Source organism: Phascolarctos cinereus, unplaced genomic scaffold (assembly GCF_003287225.1).
Source record: "Phascolarctos cinereus isolate Bilbo 61053 unplaced genomic scaffold, phaCin_HiC Scaffold_1;HRSCAF=81, whole genome shotgun sequence".
Lineage (NCBI taxonomy): Eukaryota > Metazoa > Chordata > Mammalia > Diprotodontia > Phascolarctidae > Phascolarctos > Phascolarctos cinereus.
In genome coordinates, this window is record NW_027555514.1 from 245,904,562 (window position 1) to 245,930,496 (window position 25,935).

The 25,935-nt window shown below is 37.1% G+C and overlaps 1 protein-coding gene across 5 annotated transcripts in view; it reads left to right on the forward strand.

Moving 5' to 3' along the window:
- The window catches only part of SYT1 (synaptotagmin 1), a 724,221-nt gene that overhangs the window by 88,425 nt on the left and 609,861 nt on the right, over positions 1-25,935 (forward strand). For 4 of the 5 annotated variants that reach the window (XM_078146393.1, XM_078146407.1, XM_020993508.2 and 1 more), the window contains one exon: positions 16,535-16,596. The exons of the other annotated variant lie outside the window; for it this stretch is intronic. The gene's annotated coding sequence lies outside the window, so the exon portion shown is untranslated. The remainder of the gene's footprint in view (positions 1-16,534; positions 16,597-25,935) is intronic. 5 annotated transcript variants of the gene reach the window in all.

The following is a 25,935-nucleotide window of genomic DNA, read 5'->3' on the forward strand; positions in this document are numbered from 1 at the left end:
GGATACTAAGGACATGTATCTACCCATATCTGTTGGTGTTCATTTGTTCAGTTGAGTCTGACACTTTGTGACCCTTTGCGGACCATCTCAGACCAATACTGTCCATGGCATTTTCTTGAAGAAGATAACTGGAGTGGTTTGCCACTTCCTTCTCTGATAGATTAAGGCAAAGTTACCCAGGGTCATATAGCTAGTAAATGACCAAGGCCAGATTTTAACCCAGGTCTTCCTAACCTAAGGTCCAGTGCTCTATCCACCAAGCCACTAGCTGCCTTCTAATATCTATCTATATCTGTCTTAATCTATACTAGATTTGTAGATATATATATTGGTATTCTTTGCTCTTGCAAAGGGCTTATACTCTGTTGGGTGGGTGGAGGGGGTGCTATAACATTGTGCCCAGATGTGAGTTCTACATTTGGAAGAGACATAGACAAGATGGTCCTCATGCAGATCTAGAAACCATAGTTTGGCAGGATCAGTGGAGGAACTAGGAATATGTAGCCTAGGGGGGAAAAGACTTAGAGGAAACATGAGTGATGTTCAAATATCTAAAGGGTTGCCTTGTGGAAGAGAGATTTTAGTTTTATTTCTAAACCCTGGTGAATAGAACTAGTATCAATGTTCTATTCTAAGGGGCAGCTAGGTGGCGCAGTGGATAGAGCACCAGCCCTGGATTCAGGAGGACCTGAGTTCAAATGTGACCTCAGACACATAACACTTACTAGCTGTGTGACCCTGGGCAAGTCACTTAACCCCATTGCCTAGCCAAAAAAAAAATCAACTCAATGTAGATTTAGCTCAATATTGGAAGAAAAAAAATCCTCACAGTAAGAGCTTGCTAAAATGGGAACAGCCTAGTTTGGGGCACAGTTTGGAGTAGAATGGGAAGGAAATAGAGTTTGGGTGTGTGAATTCTCTTTCACTAGATGTTGTTAACTGTAGGCTGGATGACCTCTTGTTGGGATGTTATAAGAAAATTTCATGGTTTAACTAGAATTTGGTCTCAGTAACTTCCAATTGCCTATCCTATTCTGGGAAAGTTTTTACATATGTGAGATTCTCCATCATTTCAATAGACAGCACTAGGGGCAGCTAGGTGGCACAGTGGATAGAGCACCAGCCCTGGATTCAGGAGGACCTGAGTTCAAATCCGACCTCAGACACATAACACTAGCTGTGTGACCCTGGGCAAGTCACTTAACCCCATTGCCTAACCCAAAAAAAAATTTTTTTTAAATCAATAGACAGCACTATTATATAACTGACAAACAAGATTATAGTTGGAATCCAAACAGATTTTGCCAGTATTGAAAGCTAGCCAAAAATATCAAGGTCATATTTAATATGGATAGCTAGATGATCCTATTCTTGGGTTTAAAAAAAGAGAGAGTTGTTAAAATTCGGGTTGGAAGAGACCTAACTTTCTAGCATTTCCCTTGAAAAATCATCTACACGGGCATCTACATTGCCAAAAAGCTAATATCATCTTAAAATCATACTAATAGAAAAATAGTATCCAGAATACTGGAAATATCGGCCTTGTTACGCTCTACAAGTCTGCAGTTTCATTTTCAGTTGTGAGCACCATGTTTTAAGAGGGACATTAATAACTTGGAGCTTGTCCAGAGGCATTTGACTACTGAGATGAAGACAGCAACAAGGATGATTAATGAATGAAGGAAATAAGGCTTGGTAAGTTTGAAAGAAAGATGAAAGATTGGGAGTGGTGCATGGTAGCTGTTTTGAATGTTTTTTTTTTATTATAACACTTAGAAATTAAACTTACTTGGCATATATCCATTAAGGAAAAGTAGCACCAATGAGTAAACATTACAGACAGACAGATATTAGCATAATATAAGAAGTGACTTTCAACGTATTAGAAATGATTAGCAAAAGAAGTTGGGTAAGGTAACCACATATTCCCCTGCCAACTGTCTGATTCTTTGATTAGGTCCTTCAGATAGGATAGAAATGTACTGTACTAAGAAAGCATGAAATAGATGATTTGTGGATGTACTGTTTTATCTCTGGTGTCATATATTGGTGTTAATATACAGCACACAGCATTTCCAAGGATTTGAAAAGCCTATGTTTTATTGCAAGAGTTACACTGTTGATCAGTTTGAAGTGCCCAACGAAATGACACCCAAATGAAATAAATTTAGACTTCATTTCCAGGATATAGTGCAGAAAAGCCCTATTTAGTTTATTAATAAATGTGAAGGAGAGGAGAATTAGACTGAAATTAAAGTCATAGAAAATTATAATTAGGTTAATAATATAGTGACAGTTTATCAGAATATTTAGATATTAGTCAATTGAACAATATTTTTTAAGGATGTTCTATGCATTGCAGTGGATTGAGTTTTTGATTTGGATAAAGAAAATCTGAGATTAAATCTGTCTTACTACACACGTGACCTTGAACAAATCACTTCAGCTCTCTGGGCCTCAGTTCTTAATGTGTAAAATAAGGTTGCCAGAGTGAATAAACTCTAAGGTCATATAAAACTATAAATCTAAAAACACATCTTTTATAAAAGGAAAAAATAATGTGGATGGAATACTTGCCTTAAATCCCTATATTTGTCAGTCTAAAAGTTGGAAGAGATCTCTGTGGTAATCAAGACTGACCCATACCCTAAAAACAACCTCTACCAAAAAATATCTAACAAGAAATCATTTAGCCTCTGGGTAATATCCTTCCACTTGTAGATATTTTTTAACATTAGGAAATTTTCTTTGAAATCAGGGTTTTCCCCTTCTGCAGCTTCCAACTTTTGCTCTTGGTTTCTGTTCCTTGGTACTGAAGAAAAGAAGACTGATTCCTCATCCACTTTGAGCAAACTAGGTCTGGAGTAAGGAAGACCTGATTTCAAATTTGGCTTTAATTACCTACTAGCTGTGAGACCCTGGGCAAGTCACATAATTTTTTTCCTCAGTTTCCTCAATTGTAAAATGGGGATAGCGTCTACCTCCAAGTAACATTGTGAAGATCAAACAAGATACTATTTGTCAAGTGCTTAGCAAATGCCTGACACATGATAACCACTTTGCTCCCTTCCCTTCCCTGCTTCCATGACAGGCCTTCATTGAAGACAAGTTATGTCTCCCATAACTTTTCTTTGCTTTTCTAGACTCTATTTTTTTCGTTTCACATTCCACTTTGGACGCTTATTCCTTATGATGTGATCAGGACAAATAACCTTTTATAGCCTCAGTTTCTTCATCTATAAAAATAGAGAATAACACCTTCACAAGGTTGTTTTGAAGATGAAATAAGGTAATGATTCCAAATGTTTGTAAACCTCAAAATGCTATATAAATGTTAGTAATTGTTGATTATAAGCTAATAAAATAGATGAGTATGTAGAACCTGACCTAAAGGGTTTTTTTGATGATCTAATAGGCAATGTAGAATGGAGGTGAAAATAGAGACCACACCATAATATACACACATATGTGTATATATGTGTATATTTTTGTACATGTAAGTACAAATACATTCATTATAAATCTATGTATAAGCACATGCATACATGTACACTTATACGTGTATGTATACATCTATACATATTTTATATGTATCGATATACACACACACATATACACATACACAGTTTTATGGGGGGAAATAGTTAACAATTTGGGTGTAAGTCAGAAGTTTTATTCAGGAATATGTTGCTATGGGAGAATTCAAAATGGTGAATTCCCCAACGAACTGAGAAAATAGCAGGTTTTTGAGGCCAGCAACCTACCTTTGAAGTTGTTTGCTGCTGTCCTTGCTGGTAGAGCTAGACGACTGGTTTCTTTTTATGACTGGCCCCAAGAGAAGACAGAAACAGTACAACACGGCTCTGTGGTTATCCTCTTAAGAGGACTAGGATAAAGGTGAACCCAGATACAAAGTGTCTCACAGGTTTAAGTTCATTTTAAGCTATTAAAACTTATCCCTTCCTTAAGATTTTTGGTACAACCTTTTTATTTTTTGGGAGGGGAGAGGAGTTAGACAGTGGGGTTAAGTGATTTGCCCAAGGTCACAGAGCTAGTAAATGTTATGTGTCTGAGGCTGAATTTGAACTTAGGTCCTCTTGAATCCAGGGCCGGTGCTCCATCCACTGTGCCACCTAGCTGCCTCTAGTACAACCTTTTTAAAAAAGTCAAAGTGATTTGATCATTTTAGACTGGAAGGGAGTCTAGCTTAAAGATAGAATCATCCATGCCAACCAAAGAAGATCGCTGTCTTTGAGACCCCATACAACATGTTACCTGTATATAAGTGCTAAGGGATGTTAGGATTCCTGATAACAGTTCAAGGATAAGTTGACTGGAGAAGAGATCTGAAGCTTAGGATTGACATGATTTTATAGAGAAGTAAACTAGTAACCCTGCTCAGGGAAAAGATGAGGTGAAAGCTGGAGTTATATAAATGGTGGCAGTCTATTTGCTCCTGTAAGATTGCTTATTATTATTAATATTGTTGTTGTTATTTCAATCTTGGCAAATCCTAAATCAAAGAGTTCCATATTCATATGGCACCAGGGAGACCATTTAAGACTGCTGCTGGATTTTAAGTCTGTTTAGTTATTTCACTTGTTACTGTAGCTACAGCTTGAGTCTCTGAACTAGCCTGTCTTGATAGTGATCGTAAGAAGAACATGTGGGTCACAAGAAGATGAAAGGCAGTGAGAATGAGATGCAAACTTTAAGTAAATTATGCATGGAGCTAGAACTAAGTACAGTAGCAGTGGACTTGCTGCTACCCTTCTAAGAGCAGTGACAGAACAAGAGCACTGTTAGGGTTAAGAGAAAATTATTATATTTTCCAAAGAAAATGTCTTTACCTCTTTGTGTTTATTTCATCATATTGTGTGTTTCTCAAAGTTCCTTCTTTATAATTCTTCATAAGAAGTCCTACTGGGGTTGCACAAAACCGTCTAGGTGCACATTTCATCAATTTCATGTACACTTTATTTGAAAGGTATTCTTGTCGAATGATTTGGCATCTTTGGCTTGTTTTGTTTGTTTGTTTTTGTCTTCTTGTTGTTGTTGTTTTCCTTTTTGAGCCCAGGAAATTGGTGGCTGTGTCTTTTTTGGTCTGTGGTCACGTAATTCCCTTATCAATTTCTGGTCATCAGAAGAGATCTCCTTATTCTTGACAGAGTTATAGAATGTTAGCATTCTTTTTAAAGGGACTTTGGACATCATCTGGCTTCCTCTTAGTTTCCCAATCAAAGATTTAAAGTGACTTGTCCAAATTCACATAGTTAATAATCATGGATGGCAAGCAAGATGCAGCAGTTGGCCCGGTCTGGAGAGCAGACTGTAATTTTTTCTTCAGTCTGCATATTAGGAAACTGGCTATGGTCAGGTCATATTTTGGTACCACTTAAGAAATGGTTGTAATTCTCTGTGAAGGCTCTCTGATCATTAGATTTGGAATTTAAGAAATGAGGAGACCTGAGGCATGTCAGAAAAAAAAAGAGTGAATTTCATGCTTAAATAATTTTAGAAGATACAGCCCTTCTAGTAAGTCAGACTCCAGTAGCTTAAGACAAAATAGGAAACATGACATCATTTGAATCGTCTGATTAGAATTTATTCATTTTTAAGGCAGTTCACTGTTTCAAGAGCCCTCTGAAATTGCTTCCTTATCTGTGTGAATTCTTACCACATCCAATTATGTCACTAGTAGTATTATGTAAATGTTCCAGAGAACAAACTGGCTCTTTGGGGTACAAACACACATAAACCCATGCACATATGCACACATTTTCCCCCAACAAGATATGTGTATCATCAAAGTCTCCATGTCTGTTCAAATAGATCTAGTATATTTTTATTGTTACTAAGTTGTTTCAGTCATGTCTGACTCTTCGTGACTCCATTTGGAGATTTCTTGGCAAAGATGATGGAGTGGTTTGCCATTTACTTTTCCACCTCATTTTACAGATGAGCAAACTGAGGCAAACAGAGTTAAGTGACTTACCCAGGGTCACAAAGCTGGTGAGTGTCTGAGGCCAGATTTGACCTCAGAAAGATGAATCTTTCTGACTCCAGGTCTGGTGCTCTGTCCACTGTACCTTGTATCTGCCTAGATCCAGTATATGCTCTTAGCCAACTATTCTAAGAATTTCTTTTATTACTACATATGAAAATTTGTTATTGAATTTTAAAACATAATTTCACAATAACCTCACATATACAAGAACTAAAGAGGAAAATAGACAATGCAAGATAAACAGCAATAATAAATGCTCATCTTTTGTAAACCCTAATATTCAATATTAATATATTATAATAGTCTGAGAAGGATTCATATGTTCATTGCTCTAAGTCCCTATTTTTTTTCCTTCTGGATGATACCACAGATAACCAATGTAGCCCTGGGAGTAGGGATGGGGATGGTGGCAAACACTTTTGTGGCAGCAGTCTGTATGGTTGGTACCATGGTTATTTGTTTATTGGTTAATGTTAAGTATTTGACTGGATAGCTATGTAGCATAGTGGATAGAGTGCTGGGCCTGGAGCCAGGAAGATTCATCTTCTTGAGTTCAAATCTAGCCTCAGACACTTATTAGCTATGTGACCCTGGGCAAGTCACTTAACCCTGTTTGCCTCAGTTTCTTCATCTGTAAAAAGAGCTGGAGAAGGAAATGGCAAACCGTGCTAGTATCTTTGCCAAGAAAACCCCAAAAAAGGGTCATAAAGAGTTGCAACTGACTTAAAAACAATTGAACAACTGCAATAATAAAGTATTTGAACATCTTCAATATTTGATTCTGATTTATAGTTCAGTCAAATAATGGAAAGCAGACTGAAGAATACTTTTGGATTCTGGACTTGACTTAGACTGGTTTAACCTAAAAAGGTGTTTTAGAGCAGAATATGATAACAGGAAGAGCCAGCTTCTGCTTTGGAAATGTCACTGCAACATCAGGCACTACTAAATTTTTTTTACTGTTTTTTGTTTTTGGTCTTCTCTATCTCATTAGTATTGCCTAGAATGTTCTCTCTCTTCTCCAGTCACTTGCTTCCTCTAAGTCTCAAATGAAATCTCACCACCTACTGGAAGCCTTCCTTCCCCAACCCCTCTCGATTTCCTTTCCTTCCTCCTCTTATTTCCAATGTATCCTGTATATAGCTTGTTTTCTGTATTTTTGTTTGAACATTATCTCCCTTATTAGACTGTGAACTAAATGAGGCCAAAGATTGTCTTTTGCATCTTTTTATATCCCCAGGTTTAGCACAGTGCCTGGCACATAGTAGGTGCTTAATAAATGTTGATTGATTGATTGATTCTGTTCAGAGGACCTCCTACTATGGCCTTAATTTTAAAATGAAAGAAATTATATAAAATATGGTTCTTATTTACCAATAATTTTTTAAATAAAAATTTAGAATGTATTTATCTAGATAATAGATTTTTCAAATTTAGCACTTTCCTTGTGAGCTTTTCCCCACCTTCAGCTTGCACTCACTCACACAGACACAAATTGAAGCCTTGAAAGAGTAACTGACTCCTATATTCCTCAAAGTTCTAAAAGGAAACATGAAGGCCTGGGATTTTTAGCTTTGTTGCTCAGGAGCCTCCGCTGCTGTGCTTCACATTAACAATACCTCAGCCAGAGTTCATTTAGTTTTATTGGCAGAGGTATTTACCAAGGTGGTAAAGTAAGAGTGGTTGGCATATGATCCTTTTTTTCCACTCTCATAGCTACCACCCTAGCGCAGGCCCTCCATTACCTTTTGTGGGAGTAGGCACAATAGCTTTATAATTGGTAGTCTTGCCTCAAATACTTTCTTACATCAATTCTTTCTCCATGCAGCTGCCAAATTGAATTCCTGAAGTATAGCTTTGGCCATGTCTGTCCCTGTTCCGTCAGATCCCGTGATTGTCTTCTTCTTTCAGGATCAAATATAAAGTGGTTCATTGAACATTTAAAGATTCTCTACAACCTGACTCCTTTTTACCTCTCCAGTCTTCATTTCTTTCTACATACTCAACAATCCAGCTATGCTGAATTACTTGCTATTCTCATACAAGATATTCTCAGAATTCCTCTTTACCTCTGTCTCTTAGCTTCTCTAGCTTCCATCAGTATGCAGCCCAAATCTCATCTTCTTCAGGACCTTTCCTGGATGCCCTTATCCCAAACACACAATTGTAATGCCTTCTCTCTGAGACAGCTTTTCATTTGCATTCTATATATCCAATATGTATGTAGTCACTAAGCTATGTGTATATCTTTTGTCCCACTGATTACCATTATTAGGGCTATACCACCAAAAAAGCAAAGAAAGAAGCACTTGTACATACCAAAATAACAGCTTTTTTCGTAGTTGTTATTGTTTGTCCTTCATTCTCCAAAGAGGACCAGGACATCAGAAAGGTCATATCATGACTTGCAAGTGAATCAGATTTAAGGGCTGTGCAAAGTCACCAGCCTCACTTTCTCCTCTGGAGCCATATAAGTCCAATGGCAAGATCTAGATCAGGATGACTTGAGATGTCCCCTAGTGAGTAATATATCTTTCTCACAAAAAGGCAACATTAAGACTTGGAATGAGTTCAAGTTGTAGCCGTGTAGTTCTGACTTTTCTTTAGTAACTCTAAATGTGCCGGTGTGAGGGGGAATTGGAATGAGGAAGGCCCAGGGGCTATACAAGATATACAGAATAAGCAGAGAAAAAATGCTAGCTGATACCTAAGAGGTTGCTCATCAATTGAGGAATAGCTGAAGACATTATGATTTATGACTGTAGTGGGATAATATTTCATAAAAAATTTTTTTGCTTAAGTATATTGGTTAACAAGGGTATATTGTTTTTCTTTTTTCCCAATGGGATAGGGAAGTTGAAGGGAAAGAAAGGCAAGGATGGGGTTCCTATCCATCCAAAAGGAGAAGAGAAGGAAGACCAAAAGGAAAAAAGCCAAAAGGAATCACTGATAAGGATAACTCTGAAAATTACATTAATTCATTATGTAAAGAAGAACAACTTGTACATAAGAGAGTCCTAGTTCCATGTACAATTCTTTCTTGTTTTATAATGGATGTGGAGCTGTTCATTTTATTTAGTGTTTGTTGGGAATTTTTTCTAAATGGAGAAAAAGAACAAATTTATAAAGTAAAAAAATAAATAAGATGAGAAGGTTGGACTGAATAACCTTTAGTGTTCCTATTAGCTTTAAATCTATGATCTTATCATCCTACTATATATTGGCTGTTGGACATGTGAACTCAGGCTGAATATGTGAAGTCAGGAAGACCTGAGTTCAGATCCAGCTTCATATCCTTACTAACTGTATCACCCCTGGGCAAGTTCCTTAACCTGGAAGACTCAGGTTTCTTAGATATCAAATGGGGATGATAACATGACCTATACTCCCCAGAATTGTTGCAAGGATAAAATGAAATAATATTTGTAAGCTCTTTACAAACCTTACAATGCTGTATCAGTGTAAGCTGTTATGAAAGTGTGTACCTGCTGTGGATTTAAATGATTTTCTCTTATGAAAATCAATTCTTTTTAAGGTTTTATCTTTAGGCTCTTCCAGTGTTTCACTTTGGGGGAATTTTTAGGTTTTGAATCAGTTTTCTTAAACATCAGTAAGGTTATACTTGTATGATTCTACTAGACAATTCCTTCATCTTTGCCAGCTTCTAATAATCTGCTCCCTCTGCTGGTAACTGTTCTCTGCCAACCTGTGATGGCCCAATTTATTTGCAGTCTGTCACTGGTGAAGAGAAAAGGTCTTCAGATTTAGGTGCACCTGCCAAGCGTATGATTTTTCCTTTACCAAATGACCTGATGCAGGTAGACAACTGATCACCATCAAAAGAAGGTTGGCAGATTCTTCTGCCCTCTCTACCTCCTCCCACCCTGAAACCCACACCCTCATTGTTCTAATATGAGCAAATCAAAGAGCCCTTTTCCTCCGCTACCACAATTTGGCCTATTATTGAAGATGATACCACTGGCATTATGATTATGAGCTGTTTGACTGAGCATGACTTAATTGCTATCATGGACTGAATTGTTATTTTCATTTTATGTTGCACACATTTGGTGTGGTGTGGTTTTGTGTGTGTGTCCATAGCTGCAGCTGGCAGAACCCTCTCTCAGTGATGACAGAGGAATAGGCCTCACTTTTAAGCTAGGCCTCCGAGTGTACCAAGGCTCAACTTAACAGAGATGATGGAAGAGAACTCTAGGTACATGATGGTGGGAGGGCATGAAGAAGAAAAAAGAGGAGAAGCTAATAGTATTGTGAGGAGTTTATAGAAAAATGGGATAGGTAAATGATTATGCTAATTTTGCTGCTTGCTGAGTTTTAAAAATTCTTTTATTTGCAGGAGTTCCTTGCAAATATCAGAATCATGTTTTTTTTTTAATATTTTAACTGGCTTTCTAATGCAAAAGTCACATAGTCTTATAATATATATAGCCAAAGAGAAGATGTGAGGAAAATAGGCTTCTGGATGTACCCACTGAAACTCTTGAGTCTTCTTAGATTCATATCCTCATTTTGAAACATCTCCATAGGCAGTTAGGTGGTACAGTAGATAGAACACTGGGCCTGGAGTCAGGAACACCTGAGTTCAAATTTGGCCTTGGACACTTACTAGGTGTATGACCCTGGGCAAGTCACTTAACCTCTGAGTGTCTCAATTTTCTGATCTAGTAAAATGAGCTGGAGAAGGAAATTACAAACCACTCCATTATCTTTGCCAAGAAAACCCCGAAGGGGGTCACAAAGAGTAGGGCACAACTGAAAAATGACTGAAAAGAAAGAATCTTATCTCCTCATTCGTTCCTAAGTTATAGCCAAAATGATTGTGGATCAGTTAAAGTTGTTGCTATAGTTGGGGTAGAGCTTAGATTTACTGACTGCGTTTAAAATCTAGCTTTGCTACATATGCACTTTGTGACCTTGAATAATTCTTCTTGGATAATTCTTGGATAAAACTTCTCTTGGCCTAATTTTTCTCATCTGTAAAATAAGAAGGTTGGCCATGATGCCCTCTTGGGCCCTTTTGATCTCTTAGATTTATGAGCTAATGAACCGGATTAGACCTCTACCACAAACACTCTGTGACATTTAGGAAATCATTTCATCTTCTGAGCCTCAATTGTCGCATTTGTAAAATGGGGAAAGTTATACTCAAACTATGTACCTGTTAAGGTAGTTGTGAGAAAATCACTTGATAAAACTTAGAGCTATAGAAATGTGAATTATTTTCATTATGAGATTATAGTTCAAGGTAATTATTACTTTAATAAGAATCTGTTGAGTAATCTGGAAATTTCTGTCTCACTACTATCATCCCTTTCTCCTAATCGCTGCTGGGCATTTTCTTCCTGAATTGTCATTTCTCTGATGAACTTAGAAGTCTGATCCCATCAGTCCAAATAAGAATTGGATGTATAAACTAAGTCTTCCATTCCTTCAGAGAGAGAAAATATACATTAATAAAGAAAAAGGTTAATTTAATGAATTTCTGTTATAATTACATTCATATATTAAAACTGCCAAAGTCCTTAATCTTTTTTCTAAAAATTTTGTTAAAGCCAAATATACTGCAAATTGGGTTTGCTATACAAAATCTTTGCATTTAGGTAAATATTAATCTTCTGTAGAAATCACATTTTGTTAAACTTTATAGCCATCATTTATTTTTTATCTATCTTTCCTTGTAATTTTCTTTCTGTCTGCCCTCAGGGAACAGTATGAGAGCTCTTCAAGAACTAATTTAACACCTATCAGTTTCTACCAATGAAAGATTATACAATGTTATATAAACATTCTATTCATGGGGCTGAGGACGTGGGAGAGGGAGGCAATTCATTTCTGCTGTCTCTTCCCTTATTTAAAAAGAAATTATTTCATTTGATCCTATACATGCAATTGTAAGCTAATACTAGTCTCTCTAAAACACAGAAACATGGAAGGCTTTGCTCACATTGGGGAAAAAAAGGAGGTTGGGGAAGAGTTACTAAAAGAACATTGGACTTAGAGACAAACTGGGGATTCATTCCCAGGTTTGCCTCTTAGGGGACTGTGTAACCTTGTACAAATTCACTTTATTTCCCATTTTTTTCATCTGTAAAAAGGGAGTGTCATACTGGGTGTTGGCCTCTAATTTGGATAAGGTTCCATTTTGTGTCCAGCCTTCTGTGATTCTGTGACCTTATTGATATGTAAGCATTGGGGTCCTTAAGCTTTTTTCAATCATGAACCCCTTTGGCAATCTAGTGAAGACTGTGGAACCTTTCTTAGAATGTCTGTTGCATAAATTCATCATGGAAGGAAGTGCTACATTTTAAGTAGAGGTTATGAAAATAAAGATGCAATCTCCCCACCCTGCTCTGAGTTCACAGACATTCTGAAATCTCTTCACTAATCATTTAGGGATCCATAGGATCCAGTTGAAGAACTCCTAAATTAGAGGTTAAGGATTGAACTTATGATTTCTTTAATTTAGGGAGCTCGTAGGTAAAGATCATCCCTTTTCCAATGCAAGTCAGAAGCTTATCTGCAACTTAATGTCTCAGTTCCCTAGAACATTGAGAGGTGGAATCATTTTTCCAAGATTACACAACTCATTATGTATCAGAGGTGAGACTTGAATTCAGGTCTTCCTGGTTTCGAGGACAGCTAGAGAGCTATCTACTAGGTGGCACAGTGGATAAAGTGCCAAGACTGGAGTCAGGAAGACTCATCTTCCTATGTTCAAATCTGGCCTTAAACACTTACTAGGTATTGGACCCTGGACAAGTCACTTAACCCTGTTTGCCTCCATTTCCCTATCTGTCAAATGTGCTGTAGAAAGAAAAGGTAAACCGCCTCAGTATCTTTGCCAAGAAAGCCCCAAAGAGTTGGATGTGTCTGAACAACAACAACTCTATCTACTATGATGTAGCAGCCCCTTCCATTGTTTTATTAAAATATCTAAAATGTAGAAGTTGTCAGGCAGGTCTCCTGATACTTTTAGAAATTATTGCTTTGTTTTTGAAGAGCCTTTCATGATTCCCAGTCCTACATTGCCAACTGTTTTCTAGACAGCTGAACCAGAAGCATGTCCCATAGGCATCTCTAACTTGATATGTCCCAAACAGAATTCATTATATTTCCTCCACAAATCCTCTCTGCCTTCAAATGTCCTTTTGTCTTTTGAGGGTACCACCGTCTTTCTCATCACTCAGGTTTGCTACCATGAAATCATCCTGGACCCTTTCAGTCCCCACTTCTATCAAATCAATTGCCAATTCTTGTCCACTCAAACCCACTAAAAAATTGTAGGAGGCATCTAGGTGGCTCATTGGATAGAGAACTAGGCTTGGAGTCAGGAAGACCTGAGTCAAATCTGGTCTCAGACACTCATTAGTTGTGTAACCCTGGGCAAGTCGCTTAACATGTGTTTGCCTTAATACGCTGGAGAAGAAAATGGCAAACTAATGTCTTTGCCAAGAAAACCCCATATGAGGTCACAAAGCTGAATGACTGAACAACAAAAACCACCCCTCATATCTATCTTCTTTTCTGTACTCACAGCCTCTACCCTAGCTCAGGCCATCTCGCTGGGATCATGGTATTTCTGCTTCCAATCTTTTCCCTTTCAGTTCATGTTCTCCTCTGCCCCCTTCCTCTCAGACTTTTTGGGGCTTTTTAAACCCATTTGAAAGGGTCTGTTGGCCAAAGGCAGCCTAACAGAGGTGGTAATCCAGTCCCAACAAATAGCTATGCTGCTATGAGTTCTTTAAATTTTATTTTTATATTTTATTTCGTATTTTATATATATTTCCTTCCACTTCAGGGAGAAAAAAGGATAGGATTTTTCCTTTACCCTCCTTTGGGAAGCTTAGGTAAAAATATCAATCAATGAGATTCTCTTTTATAATTCTTGATGCTTTAAGGGGAAGCCAGGAGGAGGTGGCACAGAAAGCTTTCTATGGCAGGAGTTCAGACAAATCAGAATCTCAAAATCTATACCATCTCTCTCTCTTTCTCTCCCTTCCTATCTGTCTTGTCTCTTCTCCTCTTCTCTCTCTCTCTTTCTCTCCCTCCCTGTCTTGTCTCTTCTCCTCTTCTCTGTCTCTCTCTGTCTCTCTCTGTCTCTCTCTGTCTCTCTCTGTCTCTCTCTGTCTCTCTCTTCTTCTCTTTCTCTCTCTCTCTGTCTCTCTCTCTCTCTCTCTCTCTCTCTCTCTCTCTCTCTCTCTCTCTCTCTCTCTCTCTCTCTCTCTCTCTCTCTCTCTCTCTCTCTCTCTCTCCCCCTCTCTCTCTGTCCCTCTCCCTCTCCCTCTCCCTCTCTCTCCCCCCTCCCTCCCTCCTTCCTCTTTCTCCCCTTTCTCCTTCTTACATATGCATGCATAAACATACTAGCCACTCTTCCTCCCCTTTGAAACTCCGCATTTACGGTAATGAATCAACAAACCAAAGCAGGTAAGAATGATGAAGTTTTTAGGCTAGCAACTGTATTAGTTTAAACAGAACACATAAACCAACTTTAAAAGATGGACAAACTTTGAAATTGACATCTGACTTCTCAGACAAAAAGGAGGGAAGGCAAGGCAGGTCCTTCACTACCTACATGAGATGGAGGATCTAGAAGGGAAATTTACCATAATCAGATCTGCCTTTTCACTTGATCCACAAACAAGTCTCATCTAATCCTGTAGGTCAAAGGTGGCTGTCTGGGGCCATCCCATTCTATCTGTTATTACCTGAGGTGGCATAATAGAAATCAGCCAATCAGTCAATAAACATTCATTAAGCATCTATTATGTGCCAGGCACTGTGTGAAAGTTGGGGATAAAGAAAAGGCAAAAGAAAGTCCCCCACCCTGAAGGAACTTAAAATCTAGTTAGTGGCACAACATGCAAATAAATGTATGTAAAGCAAGTTATAAATATATAGATATGAATAAATGTATACAAAGCAATGGTAAATAGGAGATAATTCACAGAGAGAAGGTAATGGAATTAAGAGGGATTGGGAAGGGCTTCTTGTAGAAGGTAGGATTTTAACTGAAATTTAAAGGAAAAGGAGGAGTTCAGGAGTCAGTGAAGGAAGTTGAGCATCCAGGCATGGGGGAGAGCCAGAGAAACACAGTGCCTGACATGTTGTAGGTAATTAATGCTTACTGATTGATGGAGTTACAAAGTGCCAATTTATAAATATTTCCAGAAACACTGGAAAGCATTTAATCTCATTTCATGCTTATATCCTTCCTTTTCTGACCTAAATAGCAAAAGAAACTTTATGGTGTGGTAACAAGAAGGCTGGTCAGCATGAGCTGAGTTCAAGTTCTAAGACACTGATATATGACCATGGAAATACCACTTTCTGTGGCAATAAAGTACTGCAGATTAAGGATTGGTCATGGAGTCAGGAAGATCTGGGTTCAAGAACTGCCTCTCATATAGATTGGTTTTGTCATCATGTGCAAATTATTTAACCTCTAAATTCCCCCAAACAATTCTCTAAGACTCTTATTTTAGATCAGTTGCCAATCTATATCAGATGTGGAAGGCAATTTTCACATTGAAAGTGTTATACACTGATGAAATCACAGGTAAAAAAAATAGTGAGTAGAAAATAAGTAAGAATTTCAACTGAATATCATATAATAAGGAAAGTATATTTTAAGTTCATGATATTGTTCAGAAAAGTACTATTATCCGTCAATTCTCTTTAGATCTTAGCATTGGCTTCAGAACCTTCCAGCTCTGAGTCCTAAGCACAATGAAAAGTGGATGCCATTTTAGTAGCATTGTTGGATACAATGATGGTAACAACCTCCATTTAGTGCCTATGAAGAGAAAGAGAATGTGGATATTGAATGAAGAAGTGTGGATTAAAAGGGAAAACATACTGAAAAGATGCTTGCATAAAACTAACCAAGTTCATCTCCCAAATAGAATGAGAAAATAAAAACATATCCATATATTTTCTTGTGAGAAGAGATTGTGTAGGATACATTATTTTTTTCTGTTTTTTTGAATTTCTAAATTAAAAAAAAATATGAGATCCTTTCTGTAAAATTTTGTAATGACCCCCAAAACAATTCTTCCTAAGAAGTTATACATTTAAAGAAAAATATTGACAATTAACCAGAAGCTTTTCAGTTCCTCTGAAAATATCCAGTTCCATGATTTTCCATCTGAGAAATCTAGTTTGAGTGATTTTTTTTTCTTATTTCCCCATGACTTGTTGTAGAATAAGTAACTTTGACTCTTACTCTTAAGATCATAATTGGGCACTGGTAGTATGGTACTGGTCATGCGAAGAAAGGTCAAGCTAGTACTGCTTCCAGTAGATACAAAGCAATAGACCAGGGAATTTCTTTAAGCCACATCTGAACCAGAGAGAGCCAGGGCTAAAGACAGATTTATTTTTATATCCATCTTTATTCCTTTCTCTTTAGTTCTTTTTACTCTTCCTATCCTGGCTCATCTCCTTGGTGGCCTCTTACATTTTTTCACCCTTTTTACTCATTCTCTTTCTCTCTTTTTTCATTTAAAGCTGTCCTTCACTTGGGAAACAGGACACGGACAGAACATCTAACTTCAGACAGCCATCAGGGAGTAAGTACTAATCACACCCGTCCTCACTAAGCCATGTCTGAAGACTCACTCCTTCTTCTGGGCTTAATAGGATAAAGCTAGTAGTGAAAAAGAAACTGAGAAATGTGGTTCTACTGATAAGGGAAACCCACCATAAAGTGTGAATTAGCTGCTGTGCACCAGATTAGCTTCTGGAGTGTTTCATTACTATTATAGTGCCTCTTTTACACTTTAGCTCTTTGCAGACATATCACCTGAGATAATGACCCTCCATCTATTTGAACAGGTGCAAGAAAGAAACTAGCTTTTAAAAATCCATTCACGCATGCACACACACACACACACACACACACACACACACACACACACACATGCAAAATTATAGAATAGAATATTTCATCTCTAAAGTAAATGTTATGAAGTTCCCTGCTTGACTCATCATTCATGATTTACTCATATCACAAATTAAAAAGCAATTTTGAAATAAGATGACAGATTGGACCAGAGGCATAAATCTAGGCTATCTATCCAGGAAGTGCAACTGTGCATAATAACGTTATGGGAACAGCTGCTGTCTTTGTGTAGCTCACTACACAGGCTGCTTTTGTAGACCCTAACAAGGACAAAACCAATTAGCAGATTAGAAATTGCCAGAAATCAGATACTCAGCTAGAGTAACAGTAAAAGTGAATGGTGTTTTTTTGCTTATGTGGGTATCTGATGCCAATCTAAGGACTGAAGAGAAGGAATGTCTCATGCCTCACCATGCTCCACAAACAGCTGGCTCTTACCTATAATATGCTTAACGCAGTGGCCAAATTAAATAGGTATAGGGTACATTATACATCTGAAAACGCTCTTAAGATGTATGGCATTGGCTCTTATCACTGATCAAAGCCAGCAATCACGGGTTTTGGAAAATAAGCCTAGCTCCCCTTAGAACATTTTAATAGTTTCAAGTAACATGTAAAGGGTGTATTTCAAAGAAGAGTTCATTTAGATGTAAATAGGAACTACGAATTACCAAAAGAAATAGGACTTTTTCAAAATTTTTTTTCAGAGATTTGGGATCAAAGACACTTTTTTTTTACAACTTGAAAAGTAAATATCCCTGATTTGAATCCTTTTTTCCCTCAAATTGGAGCTCCTTTATTTATCTTTGGAAAACAAAAGCTGTCTATTACTTGGTTTCCAGTATTAATTTCCCATTGAAGACTGGGTAACTGAATTCGTGGGAAGTGGGCTATAAAATTCTAGTTCATGTAGGGTCATGGTTCTGGAATCTGAGCTTTAGATAGTTTCAGTCTTAGTGTATAATTAAATATAAGAGCAATAAAACATTCATTATTATTATTAATTATGGTCGATATGCAGTAATACCAAGGCCAGAGGAATCTGTAGACATTTTACTTAGTCTCTTACCGCTACTAAAGGCTTACCATCCTAGGTGGGATGTTTTTATGATTTTTAATCTTAAACTCTTGGAAGTTTAATGAGCTTTCATCCGCATTCAGTTACTTATCCAAATTCCTATAAAACTTTACCCAGCAGGAAATTCTACTTGAAATATGATTCATTCCCTTCTACCTTTCTAAAACCTTTCTTCCCTGAAGGCCCAAATCAGGTTCTTTTCAGTAGGAACTGGGGCCACTAAACCATATATCAGGATCCCTGTTAGCTGCATATTGATTTAAGAAAGCATATGTTAATGTTGTCTAAGTTCTGTTGTATTTTTATTTATTTTGTTAAATATTTCCCAATTACATTTTAATCTTGTTCAGGCCACACTCACTGCTCCAGCTCCCCTCTTTGCCTCACCCTTAGTCCCCATCTCCAATAACTGCCAAGTTTTGTCAAGGCTATTTTCATGTTATTAGTCATACCCATCTCTTCTTTTTCCTTCCTGATGCTACCTCCTTAGTTCAGAACTTTATTATCTTATGACTGAATTATCCCAATTAATTGCTAATTGGTCTCCTTGTTACCATTCTCACTTTTCTCCTATACATCCTGCTTATCACCACTAGACTAGTCTTCTTAAATCATAAACTTGACCCTGTTACTTTTTCCTCTGTTTAGAATTTCCAATTGGTTGTCATTGCTAATTGCATAAAGTCCCACCTTCACATCCTGACATTCACAGTCCTCCACAATCCTACTCCAACCTTTCTTTGCAATCCCATCTTCTGCTTTTCCTTTATGTGAGCCTTCTGTTCTGGCCAAGCTATAGTACTCATTATTTCAGGAACATTCTATCACTTTTTTTTTCCTTTTAAGGACGTCACTGGTAATAATATCCTTCCCCCTTAAGTAACATTTTACCCTCTCAGCCCTCACTATTTCTTTTCTGGGCAACATCCTTTCAATCCTTCAGGGCACAGCTACAAAATTTGTAGACAAAGACGTTGTAGCACCAGAAAGAGACAGAGAGACGGTGGGGGGGGGAAGATATACATGTGTAAACACCCTCATATACATAGGATAAACATGTAATTTCACTGATAAAATAATTCTTGGTAAGGAAATCCTACATATGCAAATTGGTAGCTGTTCTGCCACTGATACGTTCTTAGATATTTGCCTCAGGATATGGTGCATAGGTCATCCTGACTCATCATTCCACCATGCTGCCTCTGTGTGGGTGTGCATTCGTGTTGTCTTGTTCTTATGTCAGAGGAAGCATACCTGGCTAATGTCCTATTTCTGACATTAATTCTGTGACTCTGGTCAAGTAACAGTCTCTCACTCTGGGCTACTCTGTATGACTGTTGATAGCAAAACAGTTTCTACTATGTATTGATTGGGGGAGTTTCTTTACCATGAGCAAGTTTCTTATACCATTGAAATTGCACATCTTGACTCTGAGTATATCCATACGTGTGTGTCTGTTTTTACTGTACTTATGTCATAGACACACAATCTTGCACATCCTTAAAATCAAGCAGTACATAAATAATACTCTCAGTATGACCTACTAATGAAATCATTAAACTGGTCTCCAGTCTTAAAAAAAATTGCATTTTCTCATGTGCATATATGCATATACACATACTTACATATCAACATTCATATGTTAACAAGAATATTTGTTGTTGTTCAGTCATTTCAGTCATGCTTGACTCCTCATGACCCCATTTGGGGTTTTCTTGGCAAAGATACTGGAGTGATTTTCCATTTCCTTCTCCAGCTCATCTTACAAATGAAGAACTGAGGCAAACAGGGTTAAGTGATTTGTCTAGGGTCATGTAACTAGCAAGTGTCTGAGGCCAGATTTGAACTCAGGGAGATGACTTTTCCTGATTCAAAGGCCTGACACTTGATCCATTGTGCCACCTAGCTGCCCTTAATGAAAATATATTGTTTCCAAATAATTTAGACAAATACACCCTTGGATTTGTGGTTAGTATGGGAACAATCTCACAGCTATTAAAGAGATTAATTCAGTTTGATGGTGCCCTGTAGATGGAGTCTGACTAAAAGGTGGCAATATTTTTGGTGAATGTTACAACAAACAAAACCGTTTCCTTTTTAAAAGTAGGATAAAGGTACAAATTCAGCCCCAGGTTTTCAACATCATTGGCCATCACAGCATTGTGTGTTTAGATGAATCTTGGATTTACAGCTAGAAGGGACTTCAGAGATCATCTAATCCAGCCATCTCGTTTAATAGAAGAAGAAACTATGGCCCAGAGAGATTTAAGCAATCATCCAGGTAATACAGGTACTAAATGTCAGAGTTGAGACTAACACAAATCCTCTGACTTCAAATCCATTCCACTGTGTTTGGCCCTTTGTGTCATTCATCCATGGTTTCTTGTTAGAGGTAGAAGATATTGTCTATCAATAGAACATTTAGAGACCTGTTCCTTGGGGAATCTTATTGAAGTAGAAAGTTAAAAATAGCTGTTCCTTGGAAAGAGTTGGCCCAAACCGGCTCCAATCTTTACATTCGTATTTTTAAACTCAATTAAAACAGCATGTATTTACATGTAATGATAGAGAGAAATGTAGTTATGTAATTTGTGATGATTATGGAGCAGGTTAGCAAATCATGAAAAATTTCATCTATTTTTGCTAAATATTTACATAAAGACACTGTGTATACATATATATGCATACAAGCATATACATTTTACATATATGATAAATATATACATATATATAATCTTCTTTACTTTATACTTTGCTGCCTTTTCCCTCAGTTCTGATAGAAAACCTGCACTTACATATTTATTTACAATCTGCTACAAAAATTTTATATGAATAGTACATTCTATAACTTTCCTTTATCATGCTAGTAATACTGTTGGATTAGTGTTCTTATCTTATATGTCTGTAATGATTAAAAAGTAATTAAAAGAAGAACGAAAGTTTAACACTATAAAGCAATATGGTGAGAGTGGTTAGGCTGTATGTAATGTTTACATTATAAACAAACATGATACTAGGAAAGTTGCATGAAAGATGTCATGAGAAAGATATGGCTGAAAAGATATGGCAAAAATGAGGAATAGCTGGTGGAGGAACAGCTCACATATTTCACCGGTATCAGTCTCATGTCAGAAGATATAGCAGAATGGCCCCACTATGATGACTGGACTTCCTGTGGAGAGTTTGCAAGAGGTGGTAGACAACAGTTGCTCAGGATAAATGATCATGGTTGAGTTGTGATCTAAGTTGTAGGAATGTGTATTCATGTCAATGAGATCACAGATTCATTGAAGTCATGTGGTATTGACAATAAAACATGTTTGTTGGACAATTGTTTCTGATTAACTTCAAGATATTACTTAGATGAAATTTGAGATCAATTAGGAAAATTATATTCATATTCTGATTTCTTATAAAATATTCTAAGCACAAAATAATAGCACTGATATTTAGAACAATTTTAGCAAGGAGTTTAAGGTCAATCATTACATGTGTATCCTACATTACGGTTATTACTTCTCTCTGCTTGCTACAGGAATATTTTCTTTAATCATTCTCATCCCACTCCTCAGGTAATTAAAGGGGCATTTTTTGATATTTTCATGTTAATTACTACAATTACAACATTTTTCTTGTTGATTAAATAATTAGGTCTGAGCTCCCATACCAATTCATTACCATTTATTTAATAAAATGGAGGAAAAAATTTCCTCATAAGTACTTGTTCATTATTCTCACTCTTGCTTTATGTCTATATAAACACAGATACACACACATGCATATTTATGTATATGTCTGTACATATCTTCACACACACACACACACACACACATCTGTATGTATGTATTCTACACAGGGCAGTTAGGTGGCTCAATTGATAGAGTGTCAGATCTGGAGGCAGGAAGACTCATCTCCCTGAGTTTAAATTTGGCCTCAGGCACTTACTAACTGTGTGACCCTGGGCAAGTCACTTAACCCTGTTTGCCTCAGTTTCCTCAGCTATAATATGAGCTGGAGAAGAAAAGGCAAACCATTCTACTTGCCAAGAAAACCTCAAATGAGGTCATGAAAAGTTGGATACAATTGAAAATAATGACTGAATAACAAGAAGAAAAAAATATTCTACATATATATCGATGTACATAGATGTAGACATATTAACCCCCTAACCTCTTACGCATAAAAAATCAAGTTACTGGCTTATTACTAACAGTGTAAAAATGCATAGATAATTATTTACAACATGTCACCTGTGAGAAAGATCACATCCTAAGTGACCTTTTGCCATTACTACAACTACTGACTTTTCTCTTCTGGAAACACCATCCCACCATTCAAGTTTCTCAGGATGCCAATTAATATCTCTTTCTCTAGAATATTCCTCTTAGGTTTCCTGAAAAAATAAATTTTAAACCCTCTTCTCTCAGCAAATAAGTTCTCTTTAGTCCTGAAGAAACCTCTGTCCTCTCTTCAGTCATGACAGTTTATGTTTTTTCAAAATCCATAGTTAAATTCTCAGTCCCCTCAGATTCCTCAAAAAATAAGAGTTAAACTTTCAATATTACCAAAAATATCTGTAGTCTGTGGGAGAGGCTATTGAAGCTAAGGTTACAAAATTATTTGAAAGAACTCTTTTTATGAGGCAAAAGTTTTAGTCATAAGGATGAAAATTCAGTAAATTGAAATAAACTTAACTAATTTAATTAGTCGATCATAACACTTAATATTTAATTTTTCCAGATTACTTCCATTTTTAAGAAAGCCAATCCTACTTGACTGAACTTTCTTTTCTGAAATTAACACTCAAATATGTTGCATTTTATGACTGACAATTTTTGCTAGCATTGTTTCCTTATCTTGAAACTATTTCATCTCTTCTTTTCTCTGTTTTGAATAGTTTTTTTTCTTAGGAATGAATTTTGGAGATTAAGAAGTTAGGTACTTATGCAAATATTGGCCAGAACAGCCTTCTTTATTCCCACAATAGGATTAGTTAGACCAATGTGAACCCCTCCTGAAAGCATCCTTCCTTGGTGCTAATCCATTTGCATAAGTGCTAGACTTCCTAATACTGTGGGCTTTGGCCCTCTGTAAATGAAAGATCCAAATTGAAAGATACTAAAGGGGAAAAAAATCTTTTTCCTCAACAAGAGGAGGGAGAGAAAGAGGGAGAGGAAAGGAGGAAGAGGTGAGAAAGAGGGAGAAGAGAGGGAGAAGACAAGGATAGAGAGAGGAGAGATTCCTTACAAACACCTATAGCCACTCATACTCTAAGTTGGAAGTATTCCTACATTAGCTATTTTGGTAGCCCACACTATGAAATGGAGGGAAGCTTTGGAAGGTGGGAAGAGAACTCCAAGAGCTACAAAAATGAAATAAAAATCATCACTTATCCTACCTGTAGACTAGAGCCAAGGGAAACATTTTCTTTTCCTGTGGTTGACACTTCTGAGAAACACCTGAAAACTTAACAGTTTTTTTATTTATGATTTATAACCAAGCCATTTTGAAAATGGCTTCAAAATGTTTGACCCTTGTCATAAGGATGGTCCCCAGGACTAATCAAGAAAAAAACATCACCAGTTGAAAGACATAGGAAGAGAGTGGGGCTTGGTGGGAAGACCAAGGCACCTCATAATTTTCTTTCTCCCAGTATCTTCCAATAATCGCTAATTCCCAATATCTTTGAACTAATGCCATGTTGCATGTGTTACAAAAATGATTAAATAATTACAAAACCCAGTTCTTTGAGAAAATAACATCCTTTCAGCTCCCCAGGCAACTTTCTTAAGATTAAGTTACACATGAGTTGATATTTTGATTCAGCTGAAAACTCAGATGAATTTTCTATTTAGAGTTTCTACCCCCAAGAGTTCCTTACATTGATAAAATCACAGATCTAGCCTAAATATCTATCTGTATATGTATTGTTGTTGTGTGTGTGTGGTTGCATGGCTTGTCATTCATTCTCCAAGAGGACCATGACATCAGGAAGATGATGCCATGACTTGCAAGTGAATTGGATGTAAGTGAGGGAGGGCTATGTGAGATCCACCATCCTCACTTTCTCCTCCAGAGTCATCTGGGTCCAGTGGCCAGATATAGATAAGATGACTAGAGATGGTCCAGGATGCAGTGGGAGACCTTGGTATTTTTAAGCTAAGATCTTTCCAAGTTCTCACTTTGAGACAATGTCCATTCCTGTCTTCTGCTGTCCTGTCCTGTCCTCTATCTTCATGTCCTCACCTAAGGGTGCTGTGCCCAAAGGAAGCTAAATTTTATTGGCTGAAACCTATGTTGATATCTTGGGATTTACCGACTACTTTCTTAAAGACCATGTCTTAAACCCAATTCACTCTGGCTCTCGTTGATTGGACAATAGGTCCTTGCCCAAGCACCACTTAACGGTTATTTTTTGGGCCCTGATGGCTCAAAGTGAATGTAAACATATGTGTGAGATGGCAGGACAGAGTCACTTTGCCTATAATGTTTGGCCTATTTGTAAAAGCTCTAAGATCTACTAAAATGAGACTATCATAAGTAATACCCTTCCTGTTTTAGGTTGTTGAGTCAAGGCCACCATCTAGAGGGGTGCCATCAGCTTCCAAATTGAGCTGCCCTTACAGGACAGAAAAAGTGTTGATCTCAATGCAGTTATATCCCAGAAGCCATTATGCCAAATACCCATTGAGTACTACTTCCTACTGATGTCATTACTTTAAAAAAAATCTAGATCCATAATGAAAATATATTCCTGTGGTTTAGCTAAAATGGTTTTATTTGTGGTTCTTCTCCCCCAGAGAGTCAGATTTATCATCAAGGAATATTAATAAAGGTTAATCTTTATTATAGACAAATTTCAAACATTCTGCCTCTTACTAAACAAGCCAGGAAAAATAATTCTATATTTATTAAAATATAAGAGATTCCTATTCTATAGTCAAAATTAATCTTAGAAAATATGCTTGCAGTTTTTCATTACTTAAAACACTAGAAGCATTATGACAGTGTGTAGAAGGTTGACTTTGGAGTCACAAAGTCCTGGGTTCAAGGCATGCCTTTGGTCCAAAGGCAGTATCATATACCGATAATACTGTGTTTCTGTGGGCCAATTACTCCACACCCCTAGAAACTCACTAAGACTGTAAGGTATGGACTAGTTGCCAACCAGCATTAAACCAGTGAGTTTCTACACTGGGATTCCACCCCTCCCACCCAACTATATTAAACATCCAGACCTACAAAACACAAACCCCTACATTATTGCTAAGTCAGAATAATATAATATTTTGTTCATTGACAACATAATCTGTTATAATGGACGATTTAGCTATCTCTCTGTTAGGGACTGAAAAGCGTTCTATTCAAACTTAGAAGATGAGGTTGATGGACAAGGAGGCAGGTGTCACTTAGTTCCGTGCTACTTTCCTTAACTCCCTTGATACCTCATGTGACTCCTCTGCTACCTTATATTTCCTCTCTAGTTGAGGGTGTATGAAGCAGGAGTCTGGGAAATAGCTTCTGAAGAGCCATTCCACATGCATCTTTGACTTGTGGCCCAACCAACACCATGCCCATTTTTACTTGGCAGAACATAGCAAAGTGAAAACAACCTTGGTGCCTCTTTTAGGTAGAGTGAAAAGGAAAGAGGGATTTTTTTTTGAAAAACTGAAATTTTTCACTGTTAAAAGCCATCTAATGAAAGGGACATTACTTGTATTAATGGACAGATTTTCCAGCCTGGGCTACAATTGGATACCTAGTGTCGGCTGAATAGAGACTAAAAGAAAACCAAGTCAAATGATTTCACTTAAAATAATGGAGATTTTATACAGCTCATCTAACGGGACTAGAGTATAGTCTGCCAGAATTTGAACTGAATTTACAGGAAACCAAGTTCTAAGATTTTTTAAAAATGCTTTTGTTGGC